The 10,290-nt window shown below is 30.5% G+C and overlaps 1 long non-coding RNA gene across 1 annotated transcript; it reads left to right on the top strand.

Moving 5' to 3' along the window:
* Window positions 1-8,070: 8,070 nt before the first annotated feature.
* Window positions 8,071-9,849, top strand: LOC126845189 (uncharacterized). Its single transcript, XR_007686731.1, has 3 exons — window positions 8,071-8,188; window positions 9,424-9,573; window positions 9,752-9,849. It is a non-coding gene; the product is annotated as an uncharacterized LOC126845189 (long non-coding RNA).
* The last annotated feature ends 441 nt before the right edge of the window (window positions 9,850-10,290 follow it).

Genomic DNA, 10,290 nt, shown 5'->3' with positions numbered 1-10,290 from the left:
TAAAGAATATTTAAACGGTGAAGGGTCGAGTTATAAAGAGCAAGCAGGTAACTATAAATATGTCATATTGTCATTTAAAATTTTGTAGAAATTTAATGCTTATGATGAAATATTTTGTTTTGTAGAGGAAACATATGCCCTTATGAAAGAATTACACCATAAGGATGAACCAAAACGTCGTGAAATCCCGATTACTGTGGGTTAAATATATTTTAAATTGTTTTCATCTGTATTAAAATTAATAATGGTAGTATTCAATTTCGTTAATAGCACAAGCTCACTATCAGTTATCCATCTTAAATGGTATAATGTTTTTAACAATAAAGATAAGAAAAAATTATTAAACATTACAAGTCATATTTATCAAAAAAACTTGAAGGAAAGCAAAATTAAAAATATATTATTTATTGTATTCTTATAACGATAACTATTTTCTTTAGATTATAAAAATCTAGTAAAAATAAAAGTTAACTCCATTATGCATCATCAAATATTTTATGTTCATATCCTTATTTATGAAATTTAAACTTTCAAAACTTTCTTGTACCCATTTTGTTTTTATTATTTTAATAATTAATAAAACCTATAAATGTAATGTTTTTTGTGTATTTAATATTTGTCAAACAAATATTTTTTTTTTGTAATTAAATAAAGACGCTATTCCCCTCTACGTCGACAGACTGGCAGCTGTAAAAACCATCAATTTTTTTTTTTAGGTTTTTGTGGTATTTGATTTTTAATGCTGTTTTGTTTACCTAATTCTAATTACTATTATTTTTAACTGAAGGAGTCTAAATGTTTTCTCGATTTCACATTTTTCATTTTACAGAAATAAGGTCTGAAAATAAAAACTTAAAGCACATCTAATGTGACCCTTTTACAATAACTATTTTGTTGAACTGTAAAAAAAAATAGTTACGAACAAAAAACAAATGAATATTTTACTTTAAAACGTATATACCTTCTAAGCTAAGCAATAAGCTATTATGAAAAAAAAGCAAATGTTTTTTGATTCACAATATGTATATACACATATATTACAACATTTTAAATATTTTACCGTGGTATCGGCAGTTATTCTTGTAAAAACACATTTTGTGTTTAAAGTGAAATATTCAGTATCGTTTGTTCGTTATTATTTTTTTCAAGTTACATAGTCCATAGCGGTTCAGAAAATGGTTTACTAGTTCTAATGAACTTGTTATTGTAATAAGATCACATCGGCTGTTCTTTTAGTCGATTGTTCCATACTTTTTTTTTTGTTACATTCATTCATAAAAAAAATAATAACAAAAACAAACAACTGAATATTTTACATTAAAACGTATATACCTTCTAAACAAAGCATTAGGGCACTATGAAAAAAACAAAATGCGTTTTTATGATACACACCTAGAATATAAAAAGGACAGTATAGTGAGATCGGTGCATAGTGAGGACGGAGAAGTCACAGGTCTTCACCAATTAATATAACTAAAAGTGATAAAATCATTCTCAAATGAACACTAATGCAATCTGTGGATACAGCACCTCACTTAGTCTTAGTGTGCTGGTATATACTCTGAATGGTTTAGATTGTACTGGTCTGAACATATACGATGGTCGTCCGGAAGGTAAAGATACAAGCCTCCCCACGGCCGTAGGGACCGTATTGTTTTGCTATGTTGGCCACATTGCGGTGTGGTTTAACTTCTCTCCTTCAAAACAGGACCAAAATGAGCTCAGTACATTGAAAAATTAGGTCACAGGAATTTTTCTCGTGAAACATGTCGATCGAGTCTACCGCCACCTCCTCCGTCCACTTGTCGACCACCTCCTCATCTGTTGCAAATTTGTTCTCACCTATGTGCATCTTCAGGGAAGTGAACAGATGGTAATCTGAAAGCGCCATGTCGGGGTAATGCAAGAGTTGGTTGAAAACATCCCATCCAAAGGAGCCTGACAGTTGCTTCGTGAAGTTGGCCGTGTGAGGTCAGGCTATGTCGTGCAGCAGGCAGACTCCCTTTGTCAGTAGACCCCACTCTTTTATTCTGAATAGGCGTTCTCAATTTTTGAGTGTCTCCCAATACCTTACTGCGTTTATGGTCACCTCCTGAGGCAAATATTCGATCAACGTGATGCCTTTGCGGTTCCCAAACGCTGATGCCATGGTTTGTTTGGCAGAAATGGTGGTTTGAACTTTTTGGCTGAGAGTGAAGTGGTGTGACGTCACTGTTCGGACTGTCTCTTGGTTTCAGGCGTATGGTGTACAACCAAAGTTTCATCTCCAGTAGTAATACACTTGAGAAAATCATCACTCAGTTCATAGCGATCCAAAAACCCTTTGGAGGTCTGCACTCGATTTCGCAGTTGGGCGAAGGAGATGGCCGGAGACTCGATCGACAAGTTTCACGAGAAAAATTCCAGTGACCAAAGTTTTCAACGTACTGAACTCATTTTGGTCTTATTTTGAAGGGAAGTAGTTAGGCTACACGGCAATGTGACGCACATAGCAAAATAACAGTCCCTACGGCCATGGGGGGGGGGCTTGTATCTTTACTTTCCGGTCGTCCCTCGTACTAACCACGGATACGCATCGAAGCGTTAATTTGAAAATGATTTAATACTATCAGCTATAATAGTTCTTGTAGAACTGTGACATCTCTGGGCCCCTGTAACACGTGACTGCACAAACTATTATAACTGAAAGTGAGAAATTCACTTTTTCTTCACTTTTCTGATTTTATGGAACTATCTGCATAGGATAGATAGCATTGGAAATGAATAACCAGATAGATCTGACTTCCAAACGAGTTTTGTGTAGTCCCCGGATGTCGGTATTTGAATAATTGTTTCAACTGTTTTGAATAACCTAGAAAAGAGGCCAAAGTAGGATGCATTACAATTTAAAATAAAAAGATAATGTATAAATTTATTGATATTTACGTTATTTCGTGCGAAAATACATAAACATCTGGTCATCATTGTTTTTGAAAAATATTAGTTGTTTACAGAATACGAAAAATACGCCTAGTCTCAAAATTAATAATAAAAAAGTTTTTCAGCCGAGTCTGCAACCACGAAAGAGCATTTTCATGTCCCGTTGAAGTACCGAATAAATATAGATTGTTGTGGAATTATAATTAAAAAAAAAAAAATTACATGGAGCTTCCAGTTACAGCATAAGCCAAGGAGATTAAAAAATTATGTACAATCATGTTTCTGGCTAAAATTGTAGTGTTTATTATCTGGCCAAAAGTAACTTAACATAGTTTAATATATAGAGAATTAAACTGTTTTGAATTTATTATTTAGTTCTAATTTGAAAGTTGAACGTACATCATATCTCTTATCTCCTATATCTTACCCCTATCCCCTACCCCTATATCCCACCCCTATCATTCACCCCTATCTCCCACCCCTTATCTCCTACCCCTATTTCCACCTCCAACCCATCTTCGTGTGGTAACGCTTTTTTTCGGTTATTTGCCATAGCTAATTCCACCCCTTTCCCATACCCACCTCATCTTCAACCCTTTCGCTTTTTTCGTTACACTCTTTTGGTAACGCTCTTTTGGTAACGCTTTTATGGTAACGCTTTTTTCGGTTATGTGCCAGAGCTGAGACATGAAAATGTCAAAACTAATTCAGTAATGTACATTCAGCCACTTGCATATGATCTATTAGCTGTCTTTAATAATTTAGTGATACGTTGTTTTTTGAACAATTTAACCATGAACAAGCAACAGAGTTATCTGGCCATTGGGGTCTTCATAGTTTTTGTAATTCAAGGTAATACAAATAATTGTATATGTTTTTCTAGTAATATTAAATTATATACATTATTCATACTTATTAAATTACTAGCAAGTTGGTCCAGAGAATATTTTTTTAAATTAATTTAAGCTTAAAAAATTTTGGTCATTAACTAACTAAATATGACTTATATTACTTTTCCTAATTTAAACATGTTTATTGTTTTACATTTATTGTTAATTATTATTACTATTATTAGTTATAACTCCTAGAAGGTATATATTTTATAGTAAAATATTTAGTTGTTTTTTGTTCGTTATTATTTGTTTATGTTACATAGGCCAGGTTAAAGCATAGCTGTTCAAAAAATTGTTTTTCGAGATAATTTTTATTGTAATAGCGATACAGCAGATGTTCTTATAATATTTATTTCAGACTTTAGTTTTACACCACACATGGTAAAGCAAAATTCTAGACCAACAATCACATCTTCTATACTTTTGAACCAATTTCTTCATGTAACAAGTCTAAAGTTTAGAAATTTTACAGAAAAGGCACTTTAAAAAGCCATACATTCAAGCCAAAAATAACATATTTTTCAACTTAAAATTACAGTGCTCTATAACTTGTTTAAAAATTGTCGAGTTAGTTCCAAATTTATACAGAATATTTTTTAAACACCGTCAAACCAAAAAAATATCATAAATGCTGTCTTTATTTTAACGATTTTCTTTATTTTGCTTTTTGGAGAAGATTTAGGGTTTAATATAGATCAATATTATAACAATAATAGTTTGTTCAATAATTTCCTGTCAAAAAAAATTTAATATTTTTCAATTAAATCATACGGTGCTCTATAACTTTTTTAAAAATTGTCAAAATAGCTCCAAATTGTTATTCAGAAAAACCAAATAAAAATTGTAAAATTACACTTTGACATTAGCCGAAGTCTAGTTCGCCAAGTATGATTGAAAAATCAGTCAACCGGTATTAAAAAGTTTTTCAGACGATTCTGCAATCATGAAAGATTATTTTTATGTCTCGTTGAAGTACCGAATAAATGTTGCCCCCTAACACCGGTTTTTATTTTACATATTAAGAATTAGGCAAACGTTTTATAAGTTATTATACAATTTTCGTTCCCTTATAGTTTCTAAATTTCACTTCCCAAATAAAAAATAACTACACATACTCCAAGTATCCTATTCACTTTTTCGTATAAAATATTAGTATAGAGCTCTTCCAAAATTACCTTCACTACCTTAACAACTTTGTTATTACCCTACTAGGTTTATATAAAAGGGGTAGGAGATAGAGGTAGGAGAAAAGGGTAAGAGATAAGATATTTGTTAAACGTTCAACGTACAAATTAGAACTAAATGATAAATTCAAAATAGTTTAACGGGTCAAATTCTCTATAAATTGTTTTAAACACTACAATATTAGCCAAAAACTTGATGTTTTTACTACTTCTAAATATACTATATCAATATATTAAAAATTGTTTTAAAAAGTTTTTCAGCTGAGTCTGCAGCCACGAAAAAGCATTTTTATGTCTCATTGAAGTGCAGAAAAAATTAGAGAAGTGTTATAGATCAAGCTAGTATCTAAGGTGGCTAGTAAACATAGAGTTTCTGGCTAATATTTTAATGTTTTCATAATATTTGGCCTTAAATAATTCATAAAGAATTTGGCCCCTTAAACTATTTTGAATTTACTATCTATATCTAGTTTGATCGTTGTAAATACAATACATAATTTAAAATAACAGTGTAAGACTTTTGTGGTAACACTTTTTTCGGTTATGTGCCTAAGCTAATTCCCACCCATAACCCCATTTCCACCGCCATTCCTCATCTTTTATCTCTTACCCCTATCCCCAATCTCCTATCTCTTACCCCTATCGTTCATATCCTACCCTTATCTGCTTTCTCTTACCTCCTATCTCCTATCTCCTATCTCTAATATCTTATCTCTAATCTCTTATAAGTCAACAGCGTGTCAGCTACCGCCAACCCCATACGCACTCCTAACCCCACACGTACTCCCGACCCCATTCCATCCCCAGACCCCATTCCCACATCCACCCCAGCTTTCCCCCCACCAGTGTAACGTTTTTTTGTGACAGTTTGTAAATGCCAAAAATGTCAAAAATGTTCATTAAAAGCATTCTTTTATCGTTTTCCTACGTTTGCCTTCTCCGGTCAAGTTCAGTCAATAACTAAAATCATAAATCTAATTCCGTTGAATGCTAAATCAATAGTGTAATTACTAACTCATAAAAATGAGGTAAGGCTGTGGTCCTAATACTTTAATACTCATGAGATACGCCCGCGCCCTATTATGCTCAGCTTCCGATATTTTTATTTAAATGATTTTATAATCAAAACCACTTCTCTAAAACTATTCTATATTTTATCCAAACCCTTATTATAAAAAAAAGACGTTTCTTGACAGGTAGGCACAATTTTTCCATGTTTAGAAAATGATAATAGATCATGATATTGTTACTTTTTAGGAGTTGTTCTATATTGCATAACGATTCGTACGAGACCGATGGACTGCATTACATATATACGCATTTCGTAGATACAAATCCAGACAAGTTAGACTTGGATATAATTTCGAGATACTTTTTCTACATGATATGGAACATTTAATGGTGTCGTAATTGTCATAACCGAAGATGACTTCAAATATTATAAACGGTTATTGAAAAATTACAAACTATTTCCACATTTTTCAAAATACTTACACGTACGTAAAGTCAACGTAACATAGTTTAATAAGGGACTCAACGAGAGTTTAAATAATTTTTAACATAATACATGGTAATAGGTAATGGACATTGTTTAAAAGAATAACAACTTTAAATATTCATAATTATGTATAAATAATAAATAAAAACACTTTTTTGAATTTTCAAAGCCGGCCCTACCTTTCCGGTTAAAACAAATTCACGTGTTGAATGCAAGTAAAGCGGTCAAACTTTTTTATAATGGATCCACTATGTGTCGTGAACATTTAGCTCTGCACACGGTAAGCTTTGAATTTGCAAATAAATTAAATTTTGTTGAAATAATAACTATGGTTGTATTTTACAAAAAAAACTCGCAAGAAGTGTACAAGCATGTTCCCAAAACAATTATGCCTAAAGATGGATATTTAAATGGCCAAGGGAGTAGTTATAAAGAGCAAGCAGGTAACTATAAATATGTCATATTATTATTTTAAATTCTCTAGAAAACTAATGCTCATGATGATTGTATTACAGAGAAAACATATGCCCTTATGAAAGAATTGCACCATAAGGATGAACCAAATCTTCGTGATGTCCCGATTACTACTAAGGATTAAATATATTTTAATTTGTTTTCATCAGTATTAAAATTAATAATGGTAGTATTCAATTTTGTTAATAGTACAAGCTCACCATCAGTTATCCATCTTAAATTATACGAGTATAATATGTTTAACAATAAAGATAATTAAAAATGACTAAACACTAGAAGTCATATATATAAAAAAAATTATAGTAAAGCAAAATTAAAAATGTATTATTTATTGTATTCTTATAACGATAACTATTTTCTTCAGATAATAAAAATCTAATAAAAATAAAGGTTAACTCTATTATGCATCATCAAATATTTTATGTTCATATCCTTAGTTATGAAATTGAAACTTTCAAATTTCTTGTACCCATTTTGTTTTTTTTTATTTTTAAAATTAATAAAACCTATAAATATAATGTTATTTGTGTATTTAATATTTACCAAACTAATATTTTTTTTTTTTGTAATTAAATAAAGTCGCTTTTGCTTTGTATGTCGACAGACTGACCACTGTAAAACTGAAAATGGCCGGTTTTAATAAAAGGAAATTTTTAAGAAAAATGGGGTTTAGTAAATGTCGATCCTATCAAATTTGTTTTCAGGTTGATTTGCAGGTTTTGAAATTAGGGTTATTAAAACGTATGAGTACTGATTTTAATGTTGAGTCTGCTCCTCAAACTCTACACCTACTTCTTATTGTTTGGTTTCATTTTGATTGCTCTTCCTTAATTTAGTTTCACTGATAGTATCACCCAAGTTTATCTTCTGTAAAAAATAACTATTTAAGATACTTTTTTTATCTTATAAATGCCACATTACTTGTAGCTTTTTTCTTAATAACAATACAATTTCAGCTAGTGTATGAATGTATTGATGTTTACTGGATTTTGTGCGAAAACACATTAACATCTGTTTAACTTTGTTTTTGAAATATTTTAGTTGTTTACTAAATAATATACGCCCAAGGTTCAAAACCAATTCAGTAACGTACATTCAACTACTAGCGTATGGTCTATGATAAATAAATTAATAATACATTTTTGTTTTGGTCAAATTAATCATGAACAAGCAACAGAGTTATTTAGCCATTGGGTTCTTTATGGTTTTGGTAATCAAAGGTAATACAAATTCATTTTATGTTTTATTAGTAATATTATACTGTGTACATTATCCATAGTAACAAAATACCTAGCAAGATGGTTCGGAGGAAATTTATAAATAGTTATGTATTTTATTATTTTTATTTATTTGAGCTTCGGCAACTTTGGTCATTAGCTATTTTGTTTTTCTATTTATTGTCAATCTATTTGTTCCTATCCGGTATTAATTCCGGCACATATGACCTATGTGTTCAAGAACAAATTTTCTATAGGTAATATGATAAAAGTCGTTTGAGAATCACACGGAGATATCCAACCAAGACGGTTACAATCTAATATTGTTATACATTTGTTGTTAATTATCATTACCATTATTTATCAAAACTCCTAGAAAGAGTACAAATGTTTTTTTTCATTTCGCTACATTATGTGTAGTGCGGAACTTAAGTCTGAAAATAAATACTAAAAGAATATCTGCTATGACCTCATTACAAACACTTGTTCTTCAGAAATCGTAGACAATTATTTAAAGATCAACGACATCTATATTATAATAAACAAATAATAACAAACAAACCACCACTAAATATATGTTTATAATTTACATCTGTATCTTCAAAAAGCGACGATACGTTTTGTATCGTTAAATAATGTAGACAAAAGACAAATACCATCACACATTTTGTAATATTTTTTTTTTTTTATTGAAACAAGTTTCTATTGACCTTATTATGTTTTATTATTTGCGTTTCTGATCGTCTGAATTGGGTTGCACGGTGGTACCATATTGTTATACTTAATAGAGCAAATTCAAATGTTGTATGAAACCAAAAATAATTACCTTATGTGTTAACAGAAGATTTAACTAAAACTGATAGAACCAAAATGTTTTTTTACACTTTTTATAAATAGACTATTATGTACATCAAAATATGCTAGACCTATCTTCTAAGTAATTTCCAATTGTTAAACCCTGAAATGTCATCAAAAAAACAATTTGAAACCGTTTTCTTCTTGGTTTTGTAAAAGAAGAAATTGAATTTTTCTACTTGAGACCCACCAAAGTACTATCTGCATATCTATTCGGATCTAAAGAAGTTTTATATGAGTAAATCGGTTGACCGGAAATTAGTTATCGTGACTTCAGCCACAAACAAAAACACGTCTCTATAAAACCATATCTTCTCACCTATCGCATCGATGCTCAAAATGTACTATCTAGCTATAAAATATTTTAATACAATTTTATATAGTTATTGCAGGGTTTCGAATTAATGACCCAACTATTAGCTTCGAAACAGTTTTGAAAGAGGTACAAGCAAAATATAAACAAATAACTAAAGAAAACATTGATAAAGTTGTAAAGGATGGAGAGAAAACTCCAGGCTTTCCGGATATAAACCGTACGTCCTTTGCTATTAATTTCATAACATTTTTGTTTTTATTGGTGTTTATTTTTCGTTAAAAAATTATATGCATTGTGTAGTTTGCTTTTATAATCGACTGCTGAAGAAGAACAATAAACCCTGATAACTTAATTTTTTTCATTTCTTCTACTAATTATTTTATTGGTCATAATAGGTAAAGAAATTATCTATTTTTTTCACGCCGCAAAATTTGATGTACAAAAAACTGTTAAATTGATAGTCGATCATTATGATGTTCGGAAAAATTTACCAACTATATTTAACTCCGATGGTAAAGATCCAGAAAAAAGCGAATTAGAAGATGCTAGAAAAGTCGTGTAAGCAGCAACCATAATTTAAATATATATTTTTACGGTATAAATACTACCACAACCATGCACACCGGTTTTTATTTTACATATTAAGAATTAGGCACACGTTTTATAAGTTATTATACAATTTTCGTTCCCTTATAGTTTCTAAATTTCACTTCCCAAATAAAAAAATAACTACACATACTCCAAGTATCCTATTCACTTTTTCGTATAAAATATTAATATAGAGCTCTTCCAAAATTACCTTCGCTACCTTTATAAGTATATTATAACCCTACTAAGGTTTTATGGGGATGATTTTCGGATATATCCACATCAATAGTTATAGGCCAACGTTTCGGACCCATTGCAGAGTCCATCTTCAGGTCGAAAATGGTCT

This window comes from Adelges cooleyi, unplaced genomic scaffold (genome assembly GCF_023614345.1).
Source record: "Adelges cooleyi isolate 19-005CV unplaced genomic scaffold, UGA_ACOO_1.1 ACOO_flye_CR_arks_rails_tigmint_CR_PRNA_7, whole genome shotgun sequence".
NCBI lineage: Eukaryota > Metazoa > Arthropoda > Insecta > Hemiptera > Adelgidae > Adelges > Adelges cooleyi.
Note: the sequence above shows the minus strand (reverse complement) of the source record. Positions and strands in the feature narration are given on the sequence as shown.